Source organism: Gadus chalcogrammus, chromosome 15 (genome assembly GCF_026213295.1).
Source record: "Gadus chalcogrammus isolate NIFS_2021 chromosome 15, NIFS_Gcha_1.0, whole genome shotgun sequence".
NCBI classification, from domain to species: Eukaryota; Metazoa; Chordata; class Actinopteri; order Gadiformes; family Gadidae; genus Gadus; species Gadus chalcogrammus.
The window spans coordinates 15,779,850-15,807,289 of NC_079426.1; the positions used below are offsets into that span (position 1 = coordinate 15,779,850).

Below are 27,440 nucleotides of genomic sequence, written 5' to 3' on the forward strand. Positions count from 1 at the left end.
CCCTTCTATTTTAAAGTTGTACTAATCTTTCTGCTAATTTGAATTCTAACAATGTTTTCATAGTTGTTTATTGCTTAATTGAGAAAACCTTGAAAATAGTTTTTTAAAAAAGTGACTCTCTCACTCTCTCACTCACTCACTCACTCACTCACTCACTCACTCACTCACTCACTCACTCACTCACTCACTCACTCACTCACTCACTCTCTAACAGCTGTCATTCACCCACCACCGCTGCTTCCTGGTGAGATGTGAGGACATTGCGAACTCCTCACAGATACACTTATGAAACTGACTTTTAGTCACTGACTATTATTTTTAGCTGCTGTATAGCCTTTTTTGCTGTTACTGTCTATATATATATCACATAATTTGAGATAGCACTTGGTGACGCAATGGCTCTCACACACACACACACACACACACACACACACACACACACACACACACACACACACACACACACACACACACACACACACACACACACACACACACACACACACACACACACACACACACACACATATATACATATTTCTTTTTTTTTAATTGTAAATATATTTGGAGTAGTATGACTTCTGACAAACACCCCAGAGGGTATGACTGAATAAACAGACAAGCTGCTCTGATGAAAATAAGCATTTACGAGGTGTACTAGCCTGAAACTGCACACACGGTTCAAGCTGTGTAATGTGCTAATATTTACAAAATGATACAGAAGCATCATTATTATGATTATAGATAAAACTAGCAAAAAGTACAGGGGCTCTTTTGGCCTTTGTTGGCAGTATTCTCTACCAAAAAGTGCCACATGCCATCAAATGCTAATAAAATAATTTGTTTGTGATGAAGAAGCATTGTATAGGCCGGATTGTTTGCAAGTTGCGTTCCAACAGTATCATTCCTCCTTCAACAGAAGCGACTACACTGAGAACCCATTCAATTTGGACATGCAGTGCATTGCTTGGAAAACAGTTTAGAGTCATAATTGATTGATGAATTCAGCAAGCGATACTTGGTGTATTTTGCATCTCAATAGGGATATTTTGGTGGTTGAAAATCTGCTATTGAATAAGATACACAACTGTCGAATTCAGATTCCAATGATATCATCACCATATGACTACATTAGGACAATATGATAATAATGGTACTCTAACAATATTGAATTCAAGATTTAATGAAGGTGAAAACATTCACCTTCAAACAAATAAAAACTGTTCCAACAAAAAAAATTCTGTGATCAATTCAGTATAACGTGTCACTGTGTGGATCGAAAGATTCAAAACAAGTGTGTAATCGTGACGTGCTGTGAAACTTAAGTAGGCCTACGATTCCCTTTGTTTTCTTTTGCAAAGCTCACATGCGCCGTTGAAGGGGGGGGGGAGCGGGGGCGAGGAGGCGGGGGAGACACGGGGCCGAGGAGGAGGAGGAACCGCCGAGGCAGAGTTTAGGACAGTAGGTAGCCTACACAGCAAGCAGCAGCGGCCGCATCGTTTCAACGACAGGACTATTCTTCAAGAAGAAACTAGGCTAAATGTTAATTCATATATTTTACAATGGACCTACTACAATATGAACACTTCCTCCAGTAGTGCAGCTATAATGGTTTTATTAAATACAAATCCAACTGGTCGACGGGACAGAAAGGGATTCGTCTATCAAGACAGCAATTGTCTCTCTACACTCCGGCAAAGGTATCTAAAAATGATTTCTATTGTGTTGACAGTTTGCCACGACGCATATTTTGGTATACTCTAGGCCTTCACCTATGTATCTGCTGGCAGAAGTGTTTTTCATTTTCTGCACACATTAACCGATGGGTCTGCCAAACCTAAATAATGGCATCTTGTTCCAGTTTTCTTCCAAATTAAACATAGATTCTCGACGGACTTGTTTTTTCACCACCTGTTACTCGACGTCAGAGTGCGGGTTCAGGCACATGATGATAAACGAGCTTTCAAACGCACAAATGCATCCGATTATACCCCGCAGTGAATGTTTTCCTGGCTTTATTTCAACAAGTTGAACAAGTTCCAGTGATGCCTTTAAGTGTACGGGAAAGATATTACATTAGAAGCCATACGATCATAATTCCATTTGATGGGAATCGCTTTCCCTCAAATATGTCTAACAGAGCTGTTGTAGTCGTTGTTTTCCTAAGTCGATCTAATATTGACCCAAACAAAAACGGAATAATACCCAAAGTAGACATATTTCCGAGTGGGCTACATGGCAAAACGATGTTGTTGTTTTTTACAATCTCCGCAGAAATATGTGACCCTGCTTATTGCAGACTGGCACTGCCGCAGCCATGGGACCTGAGTAACACACCAGGAATTCAAGAGGTGGTTAGGAGGAGTTAGCCCGATGCATTTCTAACATGTCTTTTATTGTGTTCGTTTCATTGTTGCATATTGCGACTATAATTATACATTTTTAGAATGATTGCTGCAACATGCAACAATTAAATCCGCCTTCATCTCAGTGGACGTGAATTACCAATCGAAACATACTTCCACAAAGTGACTTTGTGGACTATTTGACCATTACTTGACTTTCAACCTTTTTGTTCTTGCTCACACGACGAAGGAGCAAAAACTCAGTGCAAAACTCAAATTTGCACGTAACAAATCCAATCGTCATGTGATTGGATATTGTGGTCACATTGTCCAGCCATGGTATTCTGTGTTCTCCAGGGTTGATGCTATGGTTTAGCAAAGGGGATGGTCATGGGTCTTTTGAGCCCTGACAGCCTGTTCTCCATGGACGTATTGAAAAGGGAAGGATACATTTGTGTTTTTGAGTGAATGGCATTGGTAGGCCCGTGCCTAAGAAGCCGTACTATAGCACCTAAAGCTGATTTAACGTCTTTCTTTACATGTCAAGATAATGTGTCATCCAAATACGACGTATACTTGAAGATCCTCAACTTGTTAGATCTGGTCCATGTTGTTCTCATTGTCGTTTTCACAAAGGAACATAGCAGGTAAAATATGAAGCATGCCATGTCTTCCCGGTGTGCAGTTACAATTTAGGAGCAGTGCATGTCAGCTACAATAGTGGCCTACACATTTGACCTGAATACCCACTGCGGCCCTCCGCTGCAAAGTAATAACAATGTATTTTGCAGTGACCAGTTCATTCATTCCATTTGTTGGACCACATTTGTTGGACCACAAACCATATCGGTTGTATTATATCATGCTATTGCTAAAATGTATAGTAGAGTTGTTAGGTTTCATTTTGTGGAGAAAGGCTGGATCTCTGCGTCTTCCAAAGCCTGTGAGGTATCTATGTCTTGTCTGTAAATCAAAACACAAACGGGTGTTCATCTACCACTTCTGCCTCAAGCGCCACTGAGCCACACAAAACAAAGAGTGGGCAAGTCTGTTTGTCAAACTGGCGAGTGGGCACGTTGGATGCACTTCTCTAATGATTTGAACAGCTTGGTTCATTTAGCTGGGTTCTGGATTGTTTTATAGCCACTGAGTTGCAAATAGACACACACACAAACACACACACACACACACACACACACACACACACACACACACACACACACACACACACACACACACACACACACACACACACACACACACACACACACACACACACACACACACACACACACACACACACACACACGTGTGTGTGTCTGTTTATTCCGGACTCAAAATTCTATATAAAAGACAAATACATGACAATACAAATAAGAGGTCAACGCAGATTAAAATACATACAAGCATGAGAGAGTGTGTGTGTGTGTATTTCTGTGAGCGAGAGAGAAAGTGTGTGTCTCTGTGTGTGCATGTGAGAGAGAGAGAGTGAGACAGAGAGAGAGAGAGAGAGAGAGAGAGAGAGAGAGAGAGAGAGAGAGAGAGAGAGAGAGAGAGAGAGAGAGAGAGAGAGAGAGAGAGAGAGAGAGAGTAAATATGTGTGTGTGTTTGTGTGAGAGTGAGAGTGCGTCTGAGTGTGTGTGTAAAAAAGGTGTGTAATTGAAATGTTATCGACCACTAGGACCTTGCACCACATTTTAGGCCGGACCTGGACTTCATACAAGACTTATGTTTGAACACTTTCTTTGATTGGTCATTGTTGCTTTGGATGTAGGCACTCATTAGTAAAGATAAGCGCTTATTAGTCTGGCATAAGCCACGTCCTCATCGAGACATCATAAACCGTGTGTGTTTAACCTACTTTTGCTTCTGTGAAATAGTTTGTGGTTGTGGTTCCTGGGAATGTGGGGGAACATTAAAGCCTATACATCAACGCCTATACATCATCTATTCACTCTCTGGGTCTCCAACACTCCATCCCTCTGTATTCTTTTGTCTACTAATTCCTTGCTCTTTGTTTAGCAAATGATGTTCGACACTAAGCCTTATTTAAATTGCTTGGCTTTAACCATTGATAGGAAGTTACAGCAGCATTAGCTCTTCTTTATTGCATTAGATAAATGAGTGATAGGCTTTGGTTCCAACATTGTCTTTGTAATCTAGAAAAAATGCTTCCATACTGATCTAGCGGGAGTAGTGGGTAAATTGCCTGGCCAATTTAAGTAATACAGTAGTATACACAGCCTTTTTAAATCATACTGTAACATGTCATTTGTATCTTTCATATTCTATTGACATTGGTTTTATATTTTTCCTATTTTAATATTGCTGCTGATATCAGGGTGTCTCTCTGTACATTTATGTGACATGAGCTTTGCCACAATCAATTAATTGGCCAGGATGACATGTGTTATACCACTCGTTTGGTCCATTAAGTCCTGGACTTGAGGTAAGGGTGATGTTATTACTCGAAAGACTGGTATACCTCACTAACTTCATAGTTAGTATACCAGAAAAGTTTCCTAACTAATTATTGCAGGAGGAGGATGGTAGATACGTAGGGTGAAACTCCCCCAAAGCTATGACATGGACTCTTTCAAGATGAGTTGTCAATCTAGGCCTGGTTTTATGTAACCTTGAAGACTTCTTTAGTCATAGACATGTCATAGGTATTCGCCCACAACCACTGACACCCAGCAGTCACCATCAAGCACTCTGTTTCTCTTGGTTTTAATCTCTTTTTATCTATTTTTTGCACACCCATACAAGCTCATAATCATTAACACTCATTCACATTTTATATTCTTCCTACCAGACATGCGTGAATGATTGTCCACTTGTTCGTGAGCTCTCTCACTCTTCTGACCCGACGGGATATGACTAAGAGCTAAGAGCCCCATAACACACCCACTCACTAGCCTTGTGTGTGGGTGTGTGTGTGGGTTTGTGAATGCGCATGTCTGATTGCATGAGTACTCTTCTATTGACGCCGTACATCCTTGCTTCAATTTTGTCTCTCTAACCTCTGTAATAGCCATTTTATTCTCAGGACTTAACTTTTCTTTAAAGAGGACATTTCTATTCAGTCTAGATATAATGAATGACCACATCAAGTCTGAACATGTAGAGCAGCAGTCTTGTTCAGCCGGGGCCTAAGGGCCAATTCACACTGAATTTTGCGTTGCGGCTGAATCGCCAGTTCAACAATTAATTTGAATGGGGGTAGTGCGTTTAAGCTGCAGTGGTGGGGGCTGCATGGGACAGTGTAAATGACGTAGCCTGCCTGTGGAGAAAAAGTTAAAACAGAATACATTTGGGGAAAGGCAACCAAAAGTCACGCTGCGCTGGCCGATCACGTAAACCTGCGATCAGACCGGAAGACGTCCACTGGGGTGGTAACACTAGGACTGGGGTGGTGGAATCATTTAATGTATTTAGGTGGTTATTGAATTAAGGGGTAAACATGTTGAATGAATAAAACGTACTTATACACTTTGAAATTATTTTAAGACATCATTCTAAATAGTTTATTTTTCGTTATTTGCAATTTGTCACTGGCTGTCGTGTCAGGTTTCCCGCATTCTGCTTCAACGTGGTATTTTCTTATGTTAGCCAAAATTCCTTTCACTACCACTTCTTAAGTTCAGGAGACAACATTCTGTCAATTATACATTTGTACATTGAATAAATGATTTGTGCCTGTTAAATGTATAACGCCTCGTGCCCACTGCACCGTCAGTCAACGGACGTCAGAAGGCGTGGCTGACGGATGGGGGAGTAGTCTTTGCAGATGCATCCGTCAGCCAATCAAATCGGTTCGCCGGGTTCTTCCCGCTTCTTCCTGCTTGTTGCGAGGCAAGATTACCCGCTTTCCCGCTTTCCAGTATCGTCAGAGCCCGAGTCGCGTCACAGTGCTTAAATTTGCATACGCGATCTGATTGGATGACGGATCCGTCGCTGCCGAAAAAGTTGAACATTTTTCAACTTTTTGACGGTGGCGAACGCTCCAAGTCAACGGACGGATCCACAATGCATTGCGCGACCGTCCCCATTCAAAGTCAATGGGCAACGGACAACTGACGGAGGTAGTGGGCACGGGGCGTAACAGGCTTTATGATAATTGTGTAAGCTAGCTAGACCTTTGGCAGTATGTTCTGATACAATGACCCAAATGAGCGATCAAATTTTCACCCTCCCTTCGTGACTGAGAGCTCGCTGCAGACTGAGCCGTAGAGCTTCAAAAGTGGTGCATGCTAGATAACTCCAAGGTTTCATTGCTGGTTTTTGACCCCCGCGCCTCACTTTGGGGGGAAATTATTTTAGTTAATTTCGTTAAAAATGACGTGCGAAGAAACTATTCAGGGTTTCGGCCAATACTTTTGTGAAAACTTCAGTTATCAGTGGCAACCGGACCGTTTCCTCCTGACTGAGACCATGCCCCGACAGCTGTGTTGGGGACATGATGGCCACGCCCAATGCCAAAGTGCATTCTGGGTTTACGATGCAGCTGGCCCGGTGTGGGTGTCAGATTGACTCGGCTGCCAGACCGACTCGGGGTCCTGCGCTTACAGATGACGTATCGACACTTGACGTATCGACACAAGCCAACGGACAAACCAGGAAGGGTTGTTTATAAACAGGGCTCAATCATGGACATAAGAAGAAGGCTCAATCCGTTTTAGTTTTGATTTCATTGAACGCAACCCGTTCCTTTCGCAAGTGAGAAAAATTACATAGGAACATGGCAAAATTGTTAGATGCAATGATTCTGAGACAGAACCACTGAGTTGTTTACAGTTACATTTAGGGCATTTAGCAGACCCTTTTATCCAAAGCGTATTACAGTAAGAACATTTGTCAGACATTTTTACCTTAACGAGTGTAAGCACTTGTGATTAGCTTACATTTAATTTGTTACCCATGCAAAAAAACTGAAAACAGTGTTTTAAGTTACATTATGAACACATGACCAAAACAATAACAACAACAGTTGTAATTGAGAGAGAGCGAGAGCGACATTGTGTGTGTGTGTGTGTGTGTGTGTGTGTGTGTGTGTGTGTGTGTGTGTGTGTGTGTGTGTGTGTGTGTGTGTGTGTGTGTGTGTGTGTGTGTGTGTGTGTGTGTGTGTGTGTGTGTGTGTGTGTGTGTGTGTGTGTGTTTGTGTGTGTGTGTTTACATCGAAATGATCAGCCAAATAGTCGATAGTTTGACCTGCTGTGACTGAACACTGTCCTTTTTTACTTTCCAGAAATTAACTGTGAACTGCCCACGGCATGGCATGTTGTTTTTGTCAAGATGGATTGGCCTCAGGATGTTTCACAAGGGAAAAGAGTACCCCCCTCCCCCGAGAGAGAGAGAGAGAGAGAGAGAGAGAGAGAGAGAGAGAGAGAGAGAGAGAGAGAGAGAGAGAGAGAGAGAGAGAGAGAGAGAGAGAGAGTTGTGTATCTTTTCCCACTCTGTGCCTGTTTGTTCACTTTTTTCCCCATATTCCAAGAAATCCCTTCAGTAGCCTGCAAGACTGTGTCTGTCTGTCTGACTCCCTCTCGCTCTCTGACTCTCTCTCTCTTTTTCCACCAAAAAACATGGCAATGTAATCTGGTGTTGTTTTCCCATCCTTCCTTCCTCCCCCCCCCCCCCCCATCACTGGACAGCCTCAGAACGTGCGGTCAGGCTTTGAGTGTGTGCTGGCATGGACTAGCCTACTACCCCTGTCACACAATAGCCTGACCGGCTATGTCGCTGTGGGATTTATGAAGCACGTGTTTATATGTTGTCTTGGTTGCTTTTGTGCAGCTCCCGTTGAAATGAACAGCCTCTCACAATTGAATAAATGCTCACTTCTCTTTCTGCAAAACAGTCGTTGCTGACAAGTTAATCAGTTACTTTCTTTTTAGGGTGCATGTGTTTGTGTGTGTGCTTTTGTGTGTGTGTATGTGATTGTGTCCATGTATGTGCACTCGTATATAATTAGTACTTACTTCTTGTGAGTAAAGGAGTGTTTTCACTAGATTCCCAATGGCAATTAGAGGATGGGGATCGTGCTACTTGTTGCCAGAACTGAACAGAGCAACATTGCTGTATTGAGAGAAAGATCAGCAGTATAACGTAGCGGAAGGGGACAAAGTCATGTAAACAGACTTTTTGACTTTTAGAATTCATGTTTTGTGAAAAAGGCCTGTATGAACCGAACACATTTGATGCTGGCAGTGACAATCACTGTATTTCAAACAGACGTTAAATCTTCACATTGCAGACATGGCATCTGCCCAAGAACAGCTATGTTGTATTGCATACTTGAACAATATTGCATGATGTTTTTGTGCTTTCAAATTAAAGCCACAAACTAAATGGATAGTAAGCATGATTTTGAATAATTGAGGATCTATATTTAAGCAAAAGTAAACACAGATGTTTACTACATTAGTGCATACCTACTTAGATTTTTTTTCTGTTGATCACACAGTAATGCGGTTTCATTTCCTGTCTTATCTTTTCTCAGGCATCCAGGCAGCCAACGTTAAGAGGGACAGCATCGGACTGGAGTAAACCACATCATGTCTACCAGCGTACTCAGTCAGCCTCAACGCAAGAGGGCCAGCTTCTTCAAGGTAGGCTCAGGACCCCCCCCCCCCCCATCGGACCCCCAGTGTACCTTAAGGATGGTCTTAAGTATACTCAAAAGTGTACTTAAAGGACGACTAATGACAAAGCCATACCTAAAACATTGTCACCGGTTTGCTTGTGCAGGTTACACTCAAAAATACTTGGTCACGTGGCATCTTTCCCAGAAGTAAGTTGAAAAATGGAAAGGAGGGACCCAACACAAACGAGAGCGGAACACATTAGTGAATAGAGGGTAGGGAGGGAAGAACTGGAGTCAGGCTTGGGTGTCAGTTTAGCGTTCTGGAATTGTTTCTTGTTGTTCTTTGTTTCTATTTGTTTTTATTCCAGGTGGTGGGAGGTGGAGATGGAGCCTTGAACAGATAATTAATTCCAACAAAAGATATTATAATGGCGGCCTTTTAAATGCCCATTAAGTGCCTTTCATGGGCTTGTCCCCCCTCTGGTTTTTTCATCAAACAACATAAATGTTTATGTTGGTTATTGTTCTCCAGATCAAATGTAACATGGAGCTCTTATTGGATGAGGATGTGTTCTTAGTCGTGGTCTGTGCGCTGTTAGTTTAAGAAGTGCTGCTCAGCATTATTACACCAAGCGGTTCCAAGGCCCATTCCTGTCAATCAGCTATTTATAATGGGTTGGGTGGGGTGCGAACCTTCACCCTGTGATCAGACACTGTGATAAGGATAGACCTGTCTCTCACAAGCCTGTGCCAGGGTCACAAAGTCTCAATGAAACCACAGCCACATTTATAATGTCATCCAAAGACTTATAATCTTTTGCTGTTGACAAACCATTCTTAGAGTAAAATATCCAACTCAGCCTGTAAACCAGGAGGGCCAATAAGGAAGTCAACTTAATGTACTTTCTTTTTTCATGACAATGCCAATCGTCAATTTAAAGAAACGAGAAACTATTTGCTCATAAAACCGCTCTGAAAATAAGTTAACCGTTGCATCATACTTATCTATAACTTCTAAGAGTAGAATGTTGGCAGAAAACCAAGAATAATAATAAACAGAATGATCAGTTGATTCTGATAGAACCTCTTATTTTTGTCTGGGGACATTTCCTCGAAAACAGGCCTAGCATCCTGCATCTTATCAGCTGTGCTATATATATATACATTAATATATTTCAAATGGGGTCAACTGTCAGCAGGGAGAAATACAAAAGGAGGGTCATATGGTGACATCATTACATACCACAAGGAGGAGGGTAGTCTAGCGTTGGATGACGAGGAGAACCGCCTCTTTAAGAAACAATGAGAACGAAACTCCAGGAACAGACAGAAGTACAGATGCAGACCTGTGGTTAATGTGTGCTGATGGTGGTGAGCATCACGGGTGGTTTTTGCAACCTAATGCCGCTTTTCCACTGCATGGTACCAGCTCGACACGACTCGACTCGACTCGACTCAGCTCGCCTTTTTTGCGTTTCCACCGCGATCTAGTACCTCAAGTGGCTGCTTTTTCTAGTACCGCCTCGCTCTAGGTTCCAAGCGGCTGAGCCGATGCTAAAAGGTGACGTCGGCAGACGGCCGGCCACTGATTGGCCAGAGAGTGTGACGAAGTCACGAGAGCGACATGGCAACCATGCTGGTAACAGCCATAGCAGCGCCGCAGCCAACATATTCCACTTCTTCAACATGCCAGCTAATAATACGAACACGAATACCATCGCATCGATGTTCTCCATTGTTGTTATGTTGGTTCTGTCCATGTGTAGGTTACGTAGGTGTTGTTTGCGTCGCGTACAAAAATACGTCACAGCCCTTTCGCGCAGACGACCCCGCCCACGTCCCGGAGGTACTATTTGCGGTGGAAAAGCACCCGCGCTGCTACCGTGTCGAGTCGTGTCGAGTCGTGTCGTGTCGAGTCGAGCTACATGTGCGGTGGAAAAACGGCATAAATCCGAGTGTCCTCTTTCGGGGAAAGAGGTCCACTTCCATTGTCTACTGCACACATAACCTCCCTAACATCCATCCCAGCAGATGTTTGTGGATTCCATAAGCATAATGGAACAAAGTGCCAGTATATGTGATTCTAGTCAATGGGCTACTACTTTATGCAACTGGGTCCCCATGGGCCTTGTGTTGGTCAGTGACGCACACAGATACACGTTTACACAGAATACAGAAGAAATAGCATCATACTGGAATGAAACTACTAAAGCGATCCTGACCCGTGATGTCTCCAACAGTGCAGGTAGTCACTGGCCTGTTACTATCTTCTAAACTTTCCCGGTCTACCGGGTGTTCCCATGACAGTGTATTGCACAACTTTCCTCGTAAATGGGAAATGAAACAAACAAATGTGACGTGTGTGTTTGAGGCTATCAGTGTTGCTCATTTCAGGAAAATGTAACTTGGTTCTTTGCATTAAAAACAAAGCGGTCAAGTCAATGTAAATTGCGGTTCATTTAACTTTAACGACAACTAAAGATTTGTTTAGATGAAGATGAATTAAGTGCTTGCTTGAATCACAACCCCAGTCTCTATTATTTTTCTGTATTCAAGTCACAAATCCTCAGTCAACAAAGGTTAAAACAAGCAAAGTGTTAACAGTAGCCGGTTTCATTTGCAGCAATGGTTTATTTGGGGTGTGCATGAATGACTTGTGTGTCTGTGAGTGTGTTTGAGGGGTGGGGGTGCTTCCCTGGCTCGGGGGAGCGGGGTGGGGGGTAGGAGGAGGGGGCTTATTTAGGTAGTAACTAATAGCACTGGGTGGTTAGAACTGGCGGGCTGACAAAGAGCTGAGCCCGTGGAGAATACTGCTTAGAAAGGGGCTGATTCAGCACATCTCAGACGGATCTCACGGAGGGGTGAATACGAGGCCGTGGCTGCAGGCAGCCCTCACTTAACATAGGGGTGTCGGGTGAGACAGCAGATGTAGGGTGGAGGTAAAGACCTCTGCTTGGAAGCAAATCTTGAAATGGTTGCCAACCACCGTCAGGAAAATGATGTATTATGTAGTTATTGAGAATTTAAGTTATTTAAGTGCATTGAGAAATTATGGAGTATCGTTATTGTATGCTTGCAGATTGTCAGATCTTTGCTGAAAGCAGAACTGCAATGTTGCAAGGCGGTTTTTCCTGCTAGATAGATGATTGTACAAAAAAGTGACCTCAGTAGCTCTGAGAAACAAAGGGCTTAAGGAAGAAGGGCTTTTTGGTTATTGTCCTGTATCCATTTTAAAAAACTGCATTTGAACTATATTTGAATGTTGACATTTCGTTTTTTATAATTCTCCCCAAATTGAATTTTCGTCTTCACTAAGTGTTCCCAATAATAAATAATAATAATACAATCAACAAAACATATTATAGAATATTGCATTAAACCCCATTTGAGAGTAATAACCGTGGCCCGGGCTGCCTAGATGACACACCAGCGACATTTGTGATGTCTTTCATTCCAGATGAATCACTACTGTCTTTGCTTCTGTCTGTCCATTGTTGCCACATGCTGGTCCTTTGTGATCAGGAAACCGGCTGTACTTGAATCAGGAGAGCTGGCTGTAGTATGGCAGGGGGTTTCCTCTCTTTTGATGCTTTGTTACAGACCTCTTTTTATTGTTGCCGACAACGGATAATCTCACGTCCTTCATCTGAAAGTACATTTACAACCTGGTGATTTAGCCTCAACTAAAGATGATTCAATGTATTAAGCGTTTTTTGCCGTCTTCGTTGAAACATTGTGTGTTTTATGTGTTTTGTATCAATGCCTAGTGTCTGATGAATTGAACTAGTTACACTGTAACCAAGCAGCCCATCTATGCTGTGAATGGTTGGCGTCAACCCTCTTTCTCTTTACCTTTCACAGCTTATTGACTCATTCGCCCTGGAGATCGGGACCCTGAAGAAGGAGATGGTGGGAAGGGAATCAGAGTCGTCAGAAAAAGGCCCCGCCAATGGCAGTCCTCATGGGTAAGCAAGAAATGATCTGGTTCACCAGCAGAGGGTGGTGTTTGCACGGCATTCAAACATTTCAGAGTTTCAGAATGCATTGCAACTGCGCAGTTACCAGAGAGTGCTTAACTTATGGCATGACATTTTAAGCAGTGGTGGTCAAATCTTCATTAACATTACATGTAAAATACAGTTCATCAACTAATAAACTATACAGTGTGAGCAAACATTTCTCCATTATCACGATTTTGAAAGGAGTTACAGTCCATCCAGAAGGTTTAACTACATCTTCTTATTTAAATGAACTCGGACAATGTTGTACATTACCCTAATGTTACACTAGGTGCGTTTCCATCCCCCTGATGTTTTTTTTTTTTAAGTATCGAATCAGTAAACGGTGATGGTAACACCAAAATTCGCATAAAAATCCTCTAATTCGCAAAAAGGTTTATCCGCTCGCTTGAGGTGGTTTTTGAGAAATACGAAAGAGAGTAAATTCGCAAAATGGGAGATGGAAACACACTTTTCAAAACAGCTGTGACGTAGCGAACTTTGAACACACAGGACTGACAGTCTTTCCGATTTTTCTGCATAACGACCGGCCATAGCAACCCTGCCGACATCAACGTGTAACGTCATCACCCTATTCCGCTGCAACCACTTGATGGAAACGCACCTAATTCGAATTACTTTTTGCGAACGTTTTAAAGATTCGCATCACCTTTTAGATGGAAACGCAGCTACTGCCTTACTTATTTGCTCTCTTGGTTTACAGGCTGAGTGGTGAGCTTGACGGGCTCTTTCTGCAAGCTCCACCTCTGAAGCCGCCAACTGGCTGGGGGCCGGGGCCCGCAGGGGCCCGGGACTCTGGCTACGACTCCCTGCACCGGCGCCTGAGCCTGCTGGACCGAGTGTCCCAGACCCACGCCGTGTGGCTGCAGCTGGGCTGCAGCCACCATGACACCGTGGCTCTCCTGGAGAGCCAGTCACCTGGGGTGAGCCGGGAGCAACAGGAAGTTAGCCAGGCTGAATCCATTCACATGTAATATAGAGGCTTGTATGACAATACAAGCCTGCACTGTCGATGTCGTTGTTATCATAATAGACTCAAACGTTTAATTTCCCCCCTAAAAAACACATTAAGGCGTCAACTATATGGTCTAATGAGTAATGTACTTTTTCTTTTAAAAATGTGGTAAGATGGCAGTCATATGGCAATGACCATCGTTCGAGTGACGATGTGTAAGACTTGCGCCTCTATCGCTCACACTCAGTCAATGGCAACCAGAAGCCAAAGCCGACACACTAGAGTCGTGTCAAAACTCAACAAATGTTGTGACTAAAATTCACTAATATTATTCCTGGTTTTCCCAGGCTTTTTGTCGTTGGCTTTCTTAAACTTACACTGAGGTATATTTTTGGACGTGCAGTTAGCTCTGCCAAAGCAAAAGATAACTATTGCCATGTGGTAGGGTACGCTAGTCTATTTATCTACTCCTCTACACTCCTTTATACTCCTATATACTCATCTCCTTGAGTAAATAATTAAAAATATAAAAGTCTGTATCATGTCTAGCGTGAATTGAATGTTGTGATTGTTGCTGTTCACAGCTTGTTTTACAGATGTATTTTGATAATTTGACTAAAAGGTCATAATTTTACTGAGTTAACCTTAAACATCGCAAATTTAATGATTACTTAATTAATTAATCAAACCATGGCAAAGAAGCTACCTGCATCCACTGCAGTGTTTTAACCATGTTAAATAGCATAGCATCCACAGTATCAGCGTCAAGGTGTTCTGACAGACACTGGCTTGGTTAAAGTAGACAACGTAAGACAATGTTAACGGCCCGGTCAGGGCCCCAAGGTCAAGGTGCATAGCTAGACATGGAGACAATGAACCCATTGAAGTGGATTGAAGTGGTTGGCAGGTCGACTTATGGGTTGCTTTTCCTCTATGGTCCGCTCACAGACATTTGTGGTGAGGAAGTCTAGCAGCCTGCAGAGGAAGGTCATATCCCTGCGCTTGGACAGCGACTCAGCCCCCCGTATCAAAGACTTTCTAATCAAAGAGAGCCAATACAGTAAGTACCAAGGGAATGTCTTTACTGATGTTTTCAGCAAAATTTGAACAATACAGATTTGCCCTCGGTATAGAGAAAATACTCTGCCGTTGGATTGAGTCGTATATGGGCACGTTTAATGGTCTCCAAAGATTCGGTAGAAAAGCTACTGTGCAGGTTTAAAAAAAATGAAGCGCTATAAAAAAAATAATCAGGGGATTTCCATGAGCATACTTTATTTGTTGGGGAAACAACGATGTTGATGTTAGTCATAACTGTTGCTTTGCTGCATGTGCTTGTGCTACAATAGATTGTGTTATGATAAACTGCACCACGATGACCCTTGGAAAAGGCACAAGAGATAAGCGTTCCTAACGGCAACCTCACCCCGCAGCCTCACCCCGCCAGCCTCACCCCGCAGACTGACCTATGACTGCTTTAGATTGAGACGAGAGATAAAAGCAGCAGGTTCTGAATAGCTAGATGATTTGATTAGACATGTTGTAAACGACTACTCATGCCCCTTCGCAAATGTTAATATTTATAACAATAATGATATAACAAATGTAATTTAACCTGTTGAATGTTAATAGTTGAATGCAATAGAAAATAGCTTTTCTATTGCCGTCAATACAAGCATCCAGAAATACCTGTGGAAATTATGTTTCTATTAATATATTTTTTTCATGGGTTCTGGGAGGGAAATTCCCCTCCTAAAGTTACGGGCGACATGTGTGTGAAGTCTGACCTGCAGATCGATAAGCTTACCCCAGCCCTCTGTGTGATTTCCTTCAGTGGTGGGACTTTCCTGGAACTGATCATCAGCGTTTGATCACATTCCTCCGGCTTCTGTAACTGTTACTTTCTATCTACCGGTATATACTAGCTTAAAAATGGGCGGGAAATGTGCAGACACCGTTGCCATATCAGTCCATGGAAGAAATATGGCACATTTATTCACTTAAGGGAAATCCCATGTAGTCATGAAGCATTCTGGCTGACGGAGCAAAAATAGGACTATGTTTAGAACGCTTTTCCATTGCCAGGTTATAACTTAGTCCGTATCTATTTAATGGAGTAAAAAGGTAACGTCTGCATTTGATCTGGATTGTGTTACAGGCATTAGTCAGGCCTATATATCTCTCAATGCTCCAATTGTGTTTGGATACTTTTGTTGTTCCTAGCCTCACATGCAAGAAATGAAATGAAAACGTCTGCTAAATAGCTCAATGGCTAAAAGTTACAAAGTGATAAGGGTTTCCTGGAACAAGACAGACAGTCGACCGTGTAGATTGTCATATGTTGTTCAAATCCTGCCAAAATCCCAGATACATTGGCGGGTTCCAGCATGTGCCTTGATTGTATGTTTCAGTATTGCATGATTAACATCTAGTGTGTCACAATAGACGTGTTCGTGTCAAGCACCTGAAGGTGTTTCATTTCATTAGAACCCTTGTCGAGAATGATGAGCAATGGGGAGCCCTCGACCGACAGATGCTTGCTGAAGCCTTTGGTGTATTGTTTGAGGCCCGCCAATGCACGGTCAACAACTACAATCCATGTCTTTGTAGGCTGTTACAACACAAAGCCGCGTTTTTGTTGAGCCTGTTATTTAACCGGTTATTTCCTTTCTATCACATAAACATCTTTGTTCGGAACCGTGAAGCCTCGCTAGTGTTCTCCTCAGAGAGACGTGGCGTGACCCGTGGACATAGCGGTCTCGTTGCCCTGGCTGGAAGGACACAGAGAATTGATGGAGAAGATTTACAGTCTGCATAGTTTTCACAAGAGCTATGTATCTATGTATATCTATGCATGTAGTTAGCAGTAGACTTGGAATGGTTATAATGGCTATATGAGTTATGGATTAGAATAGTTACAGTTAGACTACCATAAGTTAGAATAAGTTAGTTAGATTGTAAGCATTAGAAGAGGCTGCGTGAGAAAATACACCTCCAGTTGGAAATCAAGACACACGAGCACAGCAATTTACTCACTGGCCGACTGCTGTTTCCCACATGTTATGATTTACCCGACTTTCCTTATTTCCGCTGGAGAATGGAATACCCTTGTTCCTCTCGTTCTCTCTACCCATTCACACCTCGTTTAGCTCTCACACAATGATATCGTCACCTTAAACCTCCCTGTTTATTGCGATTTTTTTCTTTACCCTTTCTACCTAATTCCAGTGTAAATGCTTTCTATCGTCTCCTCCCCGACAGAGATCTAGACCAACTATAGCGTCGGGGAAAGCGATGCTACACGCTTATAACACACACACACACATCTTGTCAATTGGCCTGGTGCTGATGGACTGCTTTTTGATGCGCTGTGTGACCCTCCTCTTTTTGTTGGAGAAGGGAGGCAAAGAGACTTCGTTCATGAATGAACTATTTGAGCTCTGCTAGAGAAAAGCTGCCAGCGATGCGTCCCTCTCCCCTCCTGCTCCCGGGAGCTCTGTTAGTATTCCAGTCGATGCTGCTGAGGAATTCCACACAGCTTTGTAAATAACCCCCGGTCCTCCATACTGCTAATGGGAATGCATGTTGTTTAACCATCCTATAGCGGCTCATGCACCGTGATTGGAGGGCTTTGCAGCCTCATTAAGGCGTGTGGTGTTATTGCCCAGTAGCCCTGCGTTGTGGGGTACTGGATGTATGCTATGGAGGGATGTGATTGGGTAACGCTTAATAATCATTGTCTCCTCCCTCAGCTTTTTCCTTGGAGGGATCTGGCCTGAGCTTCGCAGATCTGTTCCGTCTGGTGGCGTTTTCTGCATCAGCAGGTGAGGGTCTCTCTGTGCACACGCGCACCACGTATACACTCACTCAAACCGGCATACTCTATCGTCAACCCCCATTCATCTTCTTCTGAATTCCACCTTCTTCGTATGCATTCGATGTACCGGGGGCTTACTTTAAACATCGGCAGACATTTGCATTTGTTTTCCGTTTCCAGTGGTTGGTATATTTATGTTACGTGATATGTTATGGTCGATCCCTAGTATTTCATCTGCTAGCTCTGTCTAGGCAAGTTGAAATGATTGTGTAATTGCGTTCTCTTTTTAACTTGCTAGAGGGCATACTACAGTGGAAGAGGAGGTGGTTGTAACTTTGAATCCATAATAGTCTTTTTAACTCCCACCTCGCCTGTCCCAATATATATATTGATTGTTTGTTTGTTTTGTTTTGTCTTGTTTTTGTTTTATTATTTTTTTTTTTTTTATGTTTATTTTTTTTTTTTTTCCACAATGTCTTGTTTTTTTAAACGATTTATGATGACTATATGCTCTGTAAGGTGACCTTGGGTGTCTTGAAAGGCGCCTCTAAATTAAATGTATTATTATTATTATTATATAGCGCTCTCCCCATGAGGTATCTTCTGGGAATAGAGTTCATTAGTAGTCCAGCCTCTAACACACCCCCTTCCTATTCTCTCTGCACGGTGCCTATTTCCAGGGATGTGTTACCTTTTACGCTGAAGTTACCAGAGGCCATCGCCACAGCCAAGAACCCCAGAGACCTGGAGGAGGTGGCAAGCTAGGAGCAGGTGGGATTCTTTGATATCTTCTCTCACGGGCGCCAAGACAATTTCAAATTACCGGTAATTTGTGGATGACAAAAGTTATGAGTTCTTGTTAAGTTGACGCTATGCTTTCAATCAGCATCGTGTCTCTTTCAGATGTTTTTCGTTAAGGTATATAGGATTTTCTCAAGGATGCATTGACTAGTAGCTCTTATGCAGCATGTTGTGTATTAACTGCACCTTCAACGGCTATGGAAATGGTCTTCTACGCTGTATTTTGTTTGCCATTTGTCCATGATGAAACAATCAGAGCATGTCACGTCTATCGTATTTTGTTAAGTCAGGAAAGATCCACCAAAACAACTTCCGAAGTTGCGGGTCCTACTCTCCGTCCACATCTGTTCTGCAGCCAAACCAAAGCTTGTAAAATAGCCACATTCCCCAGCTAGCATTGCACGTAGGTGGCACGCCAACAACTGAATGACTCAATTCCCGGGAGTAAAGGCCCTTCTCAGGCCAAGATCAGTGCTGCTCCGTCAGGCTTGAACATGAAGCAACCGCTGGGTGTGCTTGTGTTGGCATCTCTCTTCACCTGAATGACAATTTGGCTATTCGGGCTACACTCAGTATGTGCTTTAAGCTAAAGATAATGCAAAGAGATGAGAGATAAAAATTCAAACGTCCAATGAAAACTAAACAGTTTAAATAGTAAATTAATGGTTACTTGGCTGTTTGTCTTGTGTGTCGGAAAACATTAATTCTGTGAAGAGAAGAGAGAATAGTACATACAAGAGAATGAAGGAGATAACGTACAGAAGTTTGAAGGATATATGCTGTCCACAAATGAACCAATATTCTTTTGCCAAAAGCACACTTAAACATGCCCTGTGTAGTCATTAACTAGCATTGAAAGTTACTAAAATGCTCTTAATTCATGGAAATAGTAAATAGATGGAACATGTTATTGTTAACAATTAAAGTTGCAATGTGTACGATTGAGTCCCTAGTCTCAGTTGTAGGGATGAGACTATCATAATTCAAAGAAGTGTTATGTCTTCTCTTACCGGCTGTGCAACTATGTAACACAAACCGACAGACTCACTGTAGCTCGCTGCGTGGGTGCCATTATGGCATGGGGTTTGGGTGTGTCCATAATAAGATCAGACATGCCATGCAGGACAATCTTTTGAACAAAGGCACGCCTTGTGTCCTTAATACTTTTGTTTTCGGCCTTATAGGTGTGTGCTTTGATTGAACACTGCACAACAGGAATTCTTGGGAAACTCAATGGAAAGTAGCTAGCTGTGTGCCTATTTCTCCACATCTAATCCACACATAACCTCTTCCCGTCATCGTATATGATAATAAAAAAATGCTATTGACGATAGGCTAAGCTAAGGCTATGTGGGCTGATTCATACAAATGCTTATGTCTCTCATTAATCACTCCTATATTTACCAATTGACATGGTATCCAAGGTAATATAAAGTAACGTATTGTGGAAATTCCATGGCCTATTTAGCTTTCCCGAACCACAATGATGAAGAACAAACAGAGTTGGGGGGCTGTGAGACTGTGGGCCGGCCTCGGTAGGCATGTAGGTGTGTGCTCGGTACCTATCTTATCTGTATCAGCGTGTCTGTGCTGGGATTTCATAGCACCAACCAATTTCTTCTGTTTGTCCTGACAAACTGGACTTTCAGCAAGTGCCTCAATGCCAGTAATAAGCAGGAAGCAATTCACCCAGGACACCCATAGCCCCAGTTACCGTAGCTGTTGTTAATAGGGTGTGTGTATGTGTGTGGGTGGGTGTATATGCCGGTGTATGCTTGTCCATGTTGTAGTGCAATTACGGTACAATTAAAGCAATTCAGGAGCCAGAAATCCAAATGTGTAGGAGAAGAACCAATGATAAAATTAACTTCACAGAAGAGGGAGAAATAAAAATAAATGCTTCGAAAAAATGCCATGAAACTAGATACATAGATATATATTAGTATATATTGTGTTATTGAGTGTGAGAGAGAGAGAGAGAGAGAGAGAGAGAGAGAGAGAGAGAGAGAGAGAGAGAGAGATGAGAGAGAGAGAGAGAGAGAGAGAGAGGGAGGCCCAGAGTAGGATGAGAGCATGTTTGTATTGTAATCCTATGATGGGAAAACAAAGGGCTGTTCAGAGACCGGGAGGGCTGGGGGTGGGGGCGGTGAGAGAGAGAGGGAGCGAGTAAGTGGAGATCTGTCTAGAGAGACGCAGGGAAAGAGAGGGAGGAGAATAAGAACGAGGCGGGAATGCGGTGGTTGACAGAATAACCACAGAGACACACACACTCAAGTCACACATGCCTACAACACAGATTAGAGCGAGTGAGTCATAACATACGGATCGAGTGGCAGAGCGGGACAGAAGCTCTGAATGTCTGGTAACAACAGCACTATGTAGTCATCTTCTCCGGGCTAAATTGGAGCCATTCTCTGTGAGGAGGAACGTTGTCTGTATGTCACACAGCTCAGAGGAACACACCGTGAGTACCGTCGCACTTTGTCTCTCAGCGTTGTTCACATCGAGCAATTTACCACCTGTATGTGGTTTTTGTGTCGTCTCAACAGTGTTCGTGCTGGTGAATCTTTGGTTTGGTTTGTGGGTTGGCTACTTCTGTCCTCTTGATAGGGGAACAGGTATGCTTTTGTGTGACTGAATTTGGCTGTTTGCTCGCTAGGAGTTCACTGTTGCCGCCCGACGTCAGCAGCAAATCCTTATCACTGAGTGTAAAAACAGAGTTTTCCGTTGTTTTTTTTTGCAAATACTTGCTGCTTTGCTGGAGTTGGCTACCATTTTCATGGATTACTCATCAATGGAAACTACTGCAGTATTACTCAGATTTTTTAACAACATGTTTTATGAATTATACCACATAAAAGAAAATATATAATTTTTAAGTACATTATGCAATATGTATTTGATTCTCAATGTTATGCATGTCATTGTATGGTCGTGTTTTTTATGTATTGATCGTCTGCCAATAGCTTTAGACGTTATGGTGTGGACGTTATTCAAAATGAGGGTTATTCTGACGCGTTTTTTTCCACGCCTTGAGTGACATAAAGCCATGCCCATAACACAGGTCTATGGCCTCAATATAGACATATATAAAATCTCCTTGAAGATTGACCAGCTGTTTATAGGATTAACCTCCCCACCTCACTAAAAGTTGTTATTCATCTCCTCCTGTTCTCCTCCAACAGGCTTCTGGGACTCTGAGCTTTGCTTTGGTAAAAAGCGTGCTGTCTCCTGGTCCTCCCCGGGGACTAACGCCCCCAACAGGCCCGCCGCCCGCTGCCCAGAGGAGGGTAACCTTAGACACCAGCCCGGGCGCCCGTCCCCGGTTGCTAACGCGCAGCCCTTCGGAGTCTTGAGTGGCTGCCAGATGAGCAACGGCGCACTCTGCTTCATCAACCCCCTCTTCATCCAAGGTCCACCAAACCCCCCTGCCCTCGGAGACCACCCCTGTAACACCCCAGCAGACCCCCTGTAACCAGGTGAATGAGGAGGAGGAGCCTGTTGCCGGTAGCGACAGTAGCAGCAACCAGGAAGCCGGCGACGACGGGGAGAGGTCTCGGTCGAGTCTCCAGGGCGGAGAGCTCTCAGTGAGGTGAACGTTCTGAGGGCGCGCTCACCAGACCTCGGTATCACAGCCAGAGCAAGGCCCTCGAAGCATCGACCAATCACAGAACAACGGCGATCTTCAGCGTCTGCTGCTCACCTCCGCCTCAACGACCCCACGCCTCCTCGCCAGCCCCCACACCGGCCCGTTCCCCCCTCCGCCCGTCAGACAGTGCAGCATGCCGGAGAAGATCCCTTGGCTAAAGGAGCAGAAGGAGCCGAAGGAGACAGGTGGCAGCTTCCTGCACCGGCTGTGGCTCCTCCCTGAGCATCAGCACCTCCTCCTTCCCCTCCTTCCCCTCCTTCTCCTCGTCCTCGCAGCCGACCAAGAAGCTGAGCATCAGCTCGCCCATCTCCATCCCACGGCCCTCGCTGGTCTCCATGTCCTCGTCGCCCCGCCGGGTGAAGGCCTCGCCCTCCACCAGCCAGGACGAGGTCACGTGCCACCTGGCCATGGAGGAGCGCACCATCCAGCAGGCCCTGAGCCGCTCCCAGGTGACGCGGCAGAACGCCATCCTCACCCGCCACCACGGACACCCTCGACAGCCCCCGGCTCCCAGAGCTCGCCCGACGCCACGGCCGAGAACGGCGGGGAGGTTCGCAGGGCGGCGGCGGCGGCGGCAGCGGCGGCCAGCGGCTGAGCGACATGAGCCTCTCCACGGACTCGTCGGAGCCCGACTCCATGGACCTCTCCTTCTCCTCCTTCTCCGCCTTCAGGCTGCCGCCGTTGCATGACCCCCCCCCCACCCCCCCTGGCCCGACTACGCCGCACACCTGCCCCTGTCCCTCTCGCCGCCCCTCCACCACCGCCTCCTCCGCCAGGAGAACCACCAGGGGCCCGACAGCAGCATGGAGGAGGACGAGGACGAGGACGAGGACGAAGACTGAGGACGAAGAGGAGCAGGACCTCGGCGTGGGCCTGGAGAGCGACCCGGGACGCACGAGCAGGACCAGGACCTGACGCTGTTGCCCCCGGGCCGCCGCAGCGGGGCCAACCGGAGGGCCAGCGCCGGGGCCCTGGGCCTGCAGAGGGCGCTGCAGTGCCAGCTGCGCAAGATGACCGGCGTGTTCCGCTTCAGCTCCCTTCTGACGCCGGAGAAGCGGGCGGTGCGGCGCGTGCTGGAGCTGTCCCGGGACAAGTCGTCGTACTTCGGGTGCCTGGTGCAGGATTACCTGAGCTACATGTGGCCGAGGGATCGCAGGCATGGCAGGGCCACGACTCGGGCCTGGAGCTGCTGCAGACGCTGCGGCAGTTCGTGACCCAGATGAAGAGGTACCTGAGGCAGAGCTCGGAGCTGGAGCCGCCCAATCGAGAGCCTCATCCCCGAGGACCAGATCGGTGAGCATCTCAGACCTCCTATGCTTTTCTTTTGTTTACGTCGGAGTAGGGGACTCTGCTGTTGAGCTCTTCTTAATTATGGCCCGCGGTGACGCAACATAAACCAACTGCTCGTCAACTGGTTATGACCTCATCTGCACTGGGGTTTAGTACTGCAATTACTACGCTCTGCGGTGGAGTGTCAATGTATTTAAAGAGCTGCAATGGCTTCATGCTGACCTCTCCACCACCGCTGTGTCGCCACTTTGTGTTCTATATCAAGGTTTATAGAGGGATGAACGCATGTTGGTATAAAGTGCATCAGTGACCGACTTTACATGGGGAAGGGTGGTAGGGGGATGAATAATGTGGAAGTGAAGCAGTGTTCGTCAATTGTTTTAATGCAGCAGTTTCACTTCTACGTTTTAATGATGAGCCGTGTGGAAAACATTTCCTGTGTAAGCTCGCATCCCGAGGGCTGTGTGTCGGCGTGCATGTGTTTTATTGTTTATGTCTGTGAGTGCGCGCGTGTGTGTGTGTGTGTGTGTGTGTGTGTGTGTCTGTGTTTGTGTGGCTAAGTTTTTGCATTCAACGTGAGTGAACATGCGAGACGTACGTGTTCAGACCAGAACTTTGTCGGTCAGACATTAATTCGACATTCGTCAGCAAAACCTCCTGCAGGTGTGCTTGGACAATGTTTGCCAAACCTGTTTTACACAGCAGCCTTTCCCACATGCCTCCTCTATTTCTGAACACAGTTTACACAACGCATTTGATTTCAGAAAAACACACCCACCCACTGATACTTCCCACACACACACACACACACACACACACACACACACACACACACACACCACACACACACACACACACACACACACACACACACACACACACACACACACACACACACACACACACAGGAACACCTAAGGGAAGCAAGGAGGGTTCCTGTGTTGTCCAACTTGTAACACCGGCCAATGACAGTACACACATACACCCACACACACACACACACACACACACACGAAAGACACATTCACAGACACACATCACTCGAAACAGAGGACAAAAGCCTTGTTTAACCCGACACACAAACCTGTTTGCACACCTTCCAAGCTAACAGCAGTTGGACGTGAATCACGTAGGAGGGCTGTGATTACCAAGGAAAATAGACAATTGAATAGTTCTTAATAACTTAATTAGTAAGGCCCCCTTAAACCACCATCCTGTCATTTTGTAGCTATTGCTCCATAAGTCTTGGTCGAGCTAGTCGTGTCTGTACCTCACTGCTAAAAAGTGGTAGAGTGGGGGCTCATATGCAGAGCAGGCCAAGGTTTGGTGTACACTCCCAGGGGATAACAAGAAACAGCACGCATTTCTTATATTAGTCTCGTGTTTGCTATGGACTCAGGCCTTTTGGACTTTTTTTATGTGGAGAACCATTGCTTCTTCCTTCATTGAGTTCCTGAGATGTGTTGCGCAATGTTTTGTTTGTGCCAGTGCTGCTCTCGCCCCCTCCCTTCCAGAAAGTGTTTTGAGTGTGTCTCAGTGTCCACCAGTCCAACACAGATGTGTTTGTGCGGCTGACTGCCAAAGGAGTACAAGATCTGTCTCCGTGAGGGCTATTTCCGTTTATCTTCTCCTCCAATCACAGCAAGGGGGTTCTGCTCGTGCTGCATGGGCTCTCTCTCTCTCTCTCTCTCTCTCTCTCTCTCTTCTCTCTCTCTCTCTCTCTCTCTCTCTCTCTCTCTCACATTCTTTCCCCCTAGTTTCTTGTCCATATCCTCTCCTTTTTCTCGTAATGATTCTCAAAATGTCTCCCTCTCTCTAAACCCTTTTAACCGTTAATCTCTCTCGCTCTATCTGCCTGTCATCACATCTTCTGTGCTGCGAGAGAGAGAGAGAGAGAGAGAGAGGGGGCGGGGGGAGGGGTATGGAGAACAGGCGCCCTTGTATCTGAGCACTATACAGACTGGCTCCATCCAAAGAGGGGGGACGGGGAGCAAGTCCATAAACAGGACGTCTTGAGTCCCTGTTTATCTTTGGGAGCCAAAGGCTTCCCAGACAGGACACACGGAAAGCACACAAACGTACCTGTAGGCATGAGGCACCGCTCACAGCTCCATCACACATTCAACCTTTGATACACCGTCAACACCGTCAATCCCTTGTGATTCAGCCATATGTGTCTGTAAGCGTTTTCACCATTTACTCTTATATATAGACACGAGGAGCATGAAACGCTAAAACGACAAATAAAAGTGAGTGACTAAGGTAGCTTGTGTATCTGTGAGGAGTTAAGAAGGTCATCACATCTCAGCGGGAGTGGGCCTTGATGACAGCTGTAATTTGGCCCATTTGGCCTGCTTTGCCCCCATGTTTACAACACGTTTGGTTAAAAACGGCTTGACATATGTTGACATCCAGGCTGGTCGCTGGACAACATAAGGATGTTTTGGTGAGGAGGTGTATATATCTGGCAGGAAGGACACCTGATAGCACCAAGGGCTGTGACGCTGATAGAGCATGTTTATCTGATGTCCTGTCTCCTCTGCATCCTCTGGTCTTCCTTTCCTGTTTTAGATTGGTCATAACACAGCTAAACTCTGTGTGTGTGTATGTGTGTATGTTTGTATGTGTGTGTGTGTGTGTGTCTGTGTGTGTGTGGGTGTGTGTGTGTGTTTGTGTGTGCGCGTGCGTGCGTGCGTGCGTGCGTGCGTGCGTGCGTGCGTGCGTGCGTGTGTGTCTGTGAGACGGAGAAAATAAATCCCACCAGCACTGCCAGAACCTGCCAGAGATGCAACCTACTCTTAAATTCTTATTTTTGGTTTCTCGGAGGGTGTCCTTCAGCCTCCGATGGTTTTGGACGCCGTCCATCACTATCAAAGAGATCCACCGTAGGCTGTCCTACAAAGGCCAACCGCAGCACCTACGTCAACAGGATGACGTAGGTGAAAATATCACCTACAATTAAGTTTAGCCAAGCTTACATATGAACCTTCTCATCTTCATCCTCATCATCGTTGTATTATCAGCTTTATCTCTACCACTTAATTGGTGACGCACATAGATTACCAAGGCACTCATCAGATTTTGCATGGGGGAATTACCGGCCATGTAGTCTGCCATGGTATTTGTGGTTATTGCAATTTTCTAACCTTTTTAATCAAAAAGTCTAGCAAGATTTATCATAAATATTTTGGAGATATAAATATATTTTATATAATATAAAACATACAGTATTCCCTATCAAATGAACACATTTTTAAACCAAAAATGTGATTGTCCTAACATTTAAAGAGCAGAGAGCTGGAGGTGACGTGAGCGCTAGAGTGATTCATTTTCAGATTTCAGTGTGCAGATCCGAGCCTAAAACCTGCTGACTTTACCCAATTCAAGGACAGTCAGCAACACTCTCTCTCTCTCCTTTACGCACACACACACACACACAAGCACACACACGGATGCAGGAACACATGCACATACACAAGACGATGGTCCTTTTCTAGCAGCATTGCGGTTTGGACTTGAGCTGGAATTTGTTAGTCATGCTGCACACGCACATCTAATAAGACACAAAATGTCGACACACTTCCTGCTGGGCTCTCTCCAATCCCTCAACTCTGGCCATCCCTGATACGAGACCACAGCTCTAAACTCAGTAAAGAGGCTGCTGTCGTTTTGCTCAGTGTGACCAGTGTGAAGAGTACTCAGTCACTACGAGAAACGTTCTTATTTTGAAAAGCACAAAGCATAAAAAAAACAACTTTCCACCTGAAGTACGAGACAAACCTGATCTCATAACCAACATACGGAAGACACATCAGTGATTCAAAACCGGTCTGTCTCTGCCTTTCAAAACACATTCCCAGGCGCTTCCATCCAGCTGGACTCATGAGCGAGGCCGAGACCAGTCAAAGCACGTGGTAACAATCGCTACGAAAAGTGCTGCTGCAAAAAAAAGTTTACCACCATCCAAATCACAGCACGAGG

General features: G+C 44.8%; 1 pseudogene; it reads left to right on the forward strand.

Annotated features, from left to right (window-relative positions):
• Positions 1–1,419: 1,419 nt before the first annotated feature.
• The window catches only part of LOC130405026 (ras and Rab interactor 2-like), a 31,742-nt pseudogene continuing 5,721 nt past the window's right edge, over positions 1,420–27,440 (forward strand).